This window comes from Nicotiana tomentosiformis, chromosome 11 (assembly GCF_000390325.3).
Source record: "Nicotiana tomentosiformis chromosome 11, ASM39032v3, whole genome shotgun sequence".
Taxonomy (NCBI): Eukaryota; Viridiplantae; Streptophyta; class Magnoliopsida; order Solanales; family Solanaceae; genus Nicotiana; species Nicotiana tomentosiformis.
Window position 1 is genome coordinate 122624340 of NC_090822.1, and position 8124 is coordinate 122632463.

Consider the following 8124-nt stretch of genomic DNA (forward strand, 5'->3'; position numbering starts at 1 on the left):
CTGAGTAACTACCACAATTTACTAGGCATATTTTTCTGAATTACGCTAGCTGGCACTAAGTTACGGCTCACTCGGATCGCACCAAAGTTTCGTTATTCCTAATCCCACCTTTAAACCCTTCGTATTGACCCCTCATATACGTTATGAGTGATATTGTTCAACAACTACCTAAATATGCACTCTCTTCCGAGTAATACTGATAAGTAGGGATTTTAGCCTATTATTTGCTCTCTTTTACTTAGGTTTTGGGCCAAAAATGCGTGAAGGTATTCCCGAAAACTAACTTAATGTGCTTGCTTGCATGATTTTGTTCGAAATGAGCCAAAGAAGCCATAACCAACTTATAAAGGAGTCAGACTTGAAATAAAACCAAGTCTGGACCAATACTGTGGAACGCGGACCGCGATAGAAAAGGGCGGCCGCGAAATTATCATCGATGAGGCGGCCATTATTCCGCGGACCGCAAAATAGAGATTCAGAGAGGCTGTTTTGAGCACTAAAATTGAGCGCTGAGAGTGGCAGAAAGACGCGGCCGCGAAGTGACTGGCGCGACCGCGATTGGAATTTAGCGGACAACGTTTGTCGAGGTTCAAAGACTTTGCAAGATGGGCATAAATGAAGAAGGCGGTCCGCCTCCAAATTACGCGGCCACGAAGGAATCTCATGCGGACGCGGTGAACATTATGCGGTCTACGAAACGAAGATCTACCCAGGACCAGATATGAAGAAACACGGACCGCGCTCACTATTACGTGGCCACGAAAGCCCAAGCGTGGACGCGGTCAGAATTACACGTCCACGAAACCTCCACAGGGGCATTTTTATCCGAAATTTTTAGCCTAGTATAAATAGATCCTTTTATCAATTTAAGGTTAAGTTTTGTTTAGCAGAGCACGTGAACGACTGGTTTTTCTAGGTAGTAATACAAGCCTGTAGGCCACTTCACCCACCCTTTCAGGAATTTCAAAGGGTCCGATATACCTGGGGCTCAACTTGCCCTTCTTTTCGAACCTCATTACACCTTTCATAGGTGAAACCCGGAGCAATATTCGTTCTCCAACCATGAATGCAATATCACAAACTTTACGGTCGGCATAACTCTTTTGCCTAGACTAAGCTGTGCGAAGTCGATCCTGAATAATCTTCACCTTATCCAAGGCATCCTGGACCAAATCGGTACCCAACAACCGAGCCTCTCCCGGTTCACACCAACAAGCTGGTGATCGACATCACCTTCCGTATAATGCCTCATATATAGCCATTTGAATGCTCGATTGGTAGCTATTATTATAAGCAAACTCCGCAAGTGGTAAGAAATGATCCCAAGAACCTCCAAAGTCTATAACACAAGCGCGGAACATATCTTCCAATATCTGAATAGTGCGCTCTGACTGTCCGTCTGTCTGTGGATGAAATGATGTACTCAACTCTACCCGCGTGCCTAACTCACGCTGTACAACCCTCTAGAAATGTGAGGTAAACTGCCTACCTCGATCTGAAATAATAGACACGGGCACACCGTGAAGGCGGACAATCTCACGAATGTAAATTTCAGCTAACCTCTCTGAAGAATAGGTAACTGCCACTGGAATGAAATGGGCTGACTTGGTCAACTTGTTCACAATGACCCAAACTGCGTCAAATTTTCTCGTAGTCCGTGGGAGCCCAACAACAAAATTTATAGTGATACGCTCCCACTTCCATTCAGGAATTTCTAACTTCTGATGCAAACCACTAGGTCTTTGATGCTCGTACTTAACTTGCTGACAATTCAGACACCGAGCTACATATGTAACTATATCGTTTTTCATTCTCCTCCACCAATAATGTTGCCATAAATCTTGATACATTTTAGCGGTACCTGGATGAATAGAATACCTAGAACTGTGTGCCTCTTCCAGAATTAATTCACGAAGCCCATCCACATTAGGCACACAAATACGACCATGTATTCGCAGAAGACCATCTTCCCCTGCAGTAACCTGTTTGGCATCACCGTGCCGCACCGTGTCCTTAAGGACAAGTAAGTGAGGATCATCATACTGCCTCTCTCTGATGCCCTCATATAAAGAAGACCGAGCGACTGTGCAAGCTAGAACCTGACTGGGTTCTGAAACATCTAACCTTACGAACTGATTAGCCAAAGTCTGAACATTTGCAGCTAATGGCCTCTCACCAACTGGAATATACGCAAGACTACTCATACTCACAACCTTTCTACTCAAAGCATCGGCCACCACATTGGCCTTTCCGGGGTGATACAAAATGGTGATATCATAGTCTTTCAATAACTCCAACCATCTTCTCTGCCTCAAATTAAGATCCTTTTGTTTGAACAGATACTGAAGGCTACGATGATCAGTAAATACCTCATACGAGACACCGTAGAGGTAATGCCTCCAAATCTTCAGCGCATGAACAATGACTGCCAATTCTAAGTCATGAACAGGATAATTCTGCTCGTGAACTTTCAACTGCCACGACGCGTATGCAATTACCTTGCCATCTTGCATTAATACTGTACCAAGCCCAATGTGAGATGCGTCACAATATACCGTATACGATCCTGAACCTGTGGGTAATACCAATACTGGCGCCGTAGTCAAAGCGGTCTTGAGCTTCTGAAAGCTCAACTCACACTCGTCTGACTATCTGAATAGGACACCTTTCTGGGTCAATCTGGTCAATGGGCTTGCTATAGATGAAAATCCTTCCACGAACCGACGATAATAACCTGCCAAACCCAGGAAACTCTGGATCTCTGTAACCGAAGTAGGTCTAGGCCGATTTTGAACATCCTCAATCTTCTTAGAATCCACCTTTATGCCTTCTACTGATACAACATGCCCCAAAAAGGCAACTGAGTCTAACCAAAACTCACATTTTGAAAACTTAGCATATAACTGATTATTCTTCAAGGTGTGAAGCACACTTCAAAGATACTGCTCATGTTCCTCTCGACTGCTGGAGTAAATCAAGATATCATCAATGAATACAACCATAAAAGAATCTAAATAAGGCTTGAACACCCGATTCATCAAATCTATAAATGCTGCTGGGGCATTTGTCAACCCAAATGACATCACTAGGAATTCGTAATGCCCATACCAAGTTCAAAAAGCTGTTTTAGGGACATCAGAGGCCCTAATCTTCAACTGATGGTAACCAGACCTCAAATCGATCTTTGAAAATACCTTGGCACCCTGAAGCTGATCAAATAAGTCATCAATTCTAGGCAGTGGATATTTGTTTTTGATAGTGGCCTTGTTCAACTGTCGATAGTCTATACACATCCGCATAGAGCTATCTTTCTTCTTCACAAATAATACTGGTGCACCCCTGGGCGAGACACTTGGTCTAATAAATCCCTGATCAAGCAAGTCTTGTAACTGCTCTTTCAATTCTTTCAACTCTGGCGGGGCCATACGGTATGGTGGAATAGAAATGGGCTGGGTGCCCGGAGCCAAATCAATACAGAAGTCAATATCTCTGTCGGGTGGCATCCCCGGCAGATCTGCAGGAAATACTTCTGAAAATTCACGAACAACTGGTATTGAGTCCATAGAAGGGACATCCGCACTTGGATTATGAATATAAGCCAAATAGTCTAGACACCCTTTCTCTACCATACGCCGAGATTTTATATAAGAAATAATCCTGATGGGAGAATGACCAGGAGTTGCTTTCCACTCTAACCGAGGTAACCCCGGCATAGCTAGGGTCACTGTCTTGGCATGACAATCCAATATAGCAAGGTAAGGGGACAACCAATTCATATCCAAGATGATATCAATATCTACCATATCAAGAAGTAGAAGATAAACACTAGTCTCAAGGTTACCAATAGTAACCACACATGAATGATAGACATGATCTACTACAATAGAGTCTCCCACCGGTGTAGATACATACACAGAAGCACTCAGAGAATCACAAGGCATAACCAAATATGAAGCGAGATAGGAGGACACATAGGAATAAGTAGATCCTGGATCAAATAGAACTGAAGCATCTCTATGGCAAACTGGAATAATACCTGTGATCACAACATCAGATGACTCGGCCTCAAGCCTAGCTGGAAAAGCATAAAATTGGGGCTGGGCCCCACCACTCTAAACTGCGTCCCTGGGACGGCCTCTGACTGGCTGGCCTCCACCTCTAACGGTCTGACCTCCACCTATAATGGCCTGACCTCCACCTCTAATAGCCTGACCTCCACCTCTAGCTGCCTGACCCCTACCTCTAGCCGGCTGAGCAGGAGGTGAAGCAACCGGTGCCGGTATAATGGCACGAGAATCTTGTCGAGATCTATTACTCGCCAATCTAGGGCAATACCTCCTGATGTGACCAATGTTACCACACTCATAACACCCATCCTGATGCTGTGGCTGCTGAAGCTGACCCAGATGGGCCGGATAACCACTGTAATAACTCTGGAGTAGTGGTGCATTGATAAGAGCTGAATGTGCACTAATTACTGGCTGCCCAGAGTAAGGCATAATAGGGCCGTGACTCTCTAAATCACCGGAAGATACATGAAGTGCTGAATGAAATGGTCTGGGAGGATGACCCCTACCAAAATTACCCCTGCCTCCAGACGAGGCACCACTGAAACCACCGAACTGATGAGGCCTCTTATTGGACCTCTAACCTCTTTCCTATGCAAGAACCATCTCGATCCTCCTTGCGACATTAGCAACCAACCAAAAAGAAATCTCACTTCTGGTCTCCTTGGCCATCTGAAGTCTGATAGGGTGAGTGAGTCCCTCAATAAACCTCTTCACTCTCTCTCCCTCCGTAGGTAGTAAAAGGAGAGCATGACGGGCCAAATCCACAAAACGGGACTCATACTGAGTAACAGTCATACTGCCCTGCTGTAGACGCTCAAATTGCTTGCGGAATTCCTCTCTCAGTGTGATAGGGAGGAACTTTTCTAGAAATAGCTGAGAGAACTGCTCCCATGTAAGTGCAGGCGATCCGACTGGTCAGGTCAATGTATAATCTCTCCACCACCTCTTCGCGGAACCCGTCATCTGAAATACAGCAAAATCAACCCCATTGGTCTCAACTATACCTATGTTACGCAACACCTCATGGCAGCGTCCAAGATAATCTTGTGGGTCCTCAGAAGGTGTACCACTAAAGTGAACTGGAAAGAGCTTAGTAAACTTATCCAGCCTTAATAAGGCCTCAAAAGACATGGCGGGCCTATCACCAATCTGTGCCGCAACAACTGGTTGAACTACCCCAACTGGCGGGGCTGCTGGAGCCTGATTCTGAGGAGCCATCTACTCCGGAGTGGGAGTAGTGGGAGTTTGTGCTCCTCCCCCATCCTGTGAGATGGCTGGTGCCACTGGAAATGTACCATTCTTGGCCACGCCCTCCATAAGACTTACCAAACGGACTAGAGCGTCCTGAAGTACTGGAGTGGCTATGAATCCTTCCGGGACCTGAACTAGTCCTACTGGTACATTCTGAACTGGAACCTCCTCCTGAAGGTCCACATGAGGTTCTTCAATTGGTGCAGCTGCTCGAGCTCTGGACTGAGCTCTACCTCTGCTTCTGCCTCGACCTCTAGCACAACCTCGGCCTCGACCTCTACCCCTGGCCATAGTTACTACCGGGGGTTCTGGTCCCTGTCCATCTGTAGAGGTATTACGTGTTCTCACCATCTGCAAGAGAATAAGAGTAGAATGGTTAAATCATCGATGATAGAATAAAATCGCACGACAGAATAAGAAAGAAGTGATATTGTTACTAAACTTCATAGCCTCTAAGAGATAAGTACAGACGTCTCCGTACCGATTCTTCAGACTCTACTAAGTTTGCTCGTGAGTCGTGAGACCTATGTAACCTAGTGCTCTGATACCAACTGTCACGACCCGAAATTCCCACCTTCGGACCGTGATGGCGCCTAACATTTCACTTGCTAGGCAAGCCAACGTTAGAATAATATTAACCAATTTTTAAAAAATATTTAAAATATTAATAATCAAAGAAATAATTGCGGAAACAAAGTTTGAAATAAAGTGAAATAATCCATAAAACAACAATGGTGTCTAAATACCATCCAGAATTGGTGTCATAAGTGCAGGAGCTTCTAGAATTATACAAATAAAGGTCTAAAATAAAATAAAACTGTATGGAAATAAACACACAGCTGAAGTAAATAGACGGTTACTTCAGAACTGCGGACGCCATGCAGTTATACCTCAAGTCTCCTATGGTAGCTGATATCCAAGCAAGTCTATAGTACGCCGCTGGGATCAACTCCAAAATCTGCACAAGAAGTGCAGAGTGTAGTATCAGTACAACCGACCCCATGTACTGGTAAGTACTGGGCCTAACCTCGACGAAGTAGTGACGAGGCTAAGGCAGGTCACTTATATTACCTATACACAATATTATTAACAACAACAATAATAGAAATAAATCAGGTAACTCATTTATAATAATTGAAGCCAACTCAGCAGTCATAACCAATTATCATTTTCATCAATTCTGTTGCAGCGTGCAACCCGCTCTCACAATATATTCACATTCAATTCTGTTGCAGGATACAACCCGCTCTCACAATATATTCATTTTAATCAAGTCTATTGCAGCGTGCAACCCAATCCTCCAATATGGACTTTTAATAAGTCTGTTGCGGCGTGCAACCCGATCCTCCAATATTGAGTTTTAATAAGTCTGTTGCGGCGTGCAACCCGATCCTCCAATATTGAGTTTTAATAAGTCTATTACGGCGTGCAACCCGATCCTCCAATATTGAATTTTAATAAGTCTGTTGCGGCGAGCAACCCGATCCTCCAATATAGACTTTTAATAAGTCTGTTGCGGCGTGCAGCCCGATCCTCCAATATATTCATTATAATCAATCCTGTTGCGGCGTGAAACCCGCTCCTCCAACATATTTATTTACCAATTCTTATAGAAGAAATTTTTCCAATAAATGTAACAATTAATATAACATTATAAGACAAGAAGCATACAATAATTATGGTTTAATAATGAAGCAAACAATGACAAATAGCAAATTATTATGGAAATCAGGGAGCAAATAGGCAGTTTAATATTTAATTTGCTAAATGTCAAATAATAGTTAAGGCACATAATTCAAATAGCATGTAACAATTAACGCAGGAATTCAAGAATTAATATTTGACAAAGAATAAGAGAGAAATAATTATTATAATAATTAATTTTTGATTAAAAATAATTTATGATTTTTCAAGTAAGCAGGCAAATAATTAATTTGACGATGTATAGACACTCGTCACCTCGCCTATACGTCGTTCACATGCATTTCACATAACAAATAATTTAAGGATTCTATTCCCTCAAGTTAAGGTTAACCCCGACACTTACCTCGCTTTGCAAATTTCAATCAATTATTCAACCACAACGTTTCCTTTTAAGTATGCCTCTAAAAGCTTCAAATCTATTCACAAACAATTCGATATATTCAATACGAATCATAGGAATTAATTCCATATGAATTTACAAATTTTTCGGATAAAAATCCGAAATTTATTAAAATATTTGGCAGTGGGACCCACATCTCAAATTTCAGAAAAACTTGCGAAATACGAACACTCGTTCTGATACGAGTTCAACCATACAAAATTTGTCCAATTCCGATATCAAATGGACCTTCAAATCTTAATTTTTCATTTTTGGAAAGGTTTACAAAAATTCCAATTTCTTCCATCTAAATCCGAGATAAATGATGAATATAGACATGGATTTGTGAAATATAATCACTTTTGGTTAAAGAACACTTACCCAATTCAAAGTCGTGAAAATCCCCCTTGAAATCGCCCAAATCCGAGACTTAAAATTCAAAGATGAGTAAAAATGGCGACTTCCGAATTTATGGGTTCTGCCCAGTCATTTTCACATCTGCGGACTCGCATTTGCGAGACAAAGCTCGCATTTGCGATGCCAGGCTGCCAGGTGAAGTTCCGCATCTGCGGACACCCCTGTCGCACCTGCGACATCCGCATCTGCGAAAAAAGGCCGCACCTGCGAAGACCCCAGGCCAGCCCAGTCCCGCATCTGCGATGGAAGTCTCGCTTTTGCGAGCTTGCACCTGCGGTCAAAAATCCACAGGTGCGATTACAC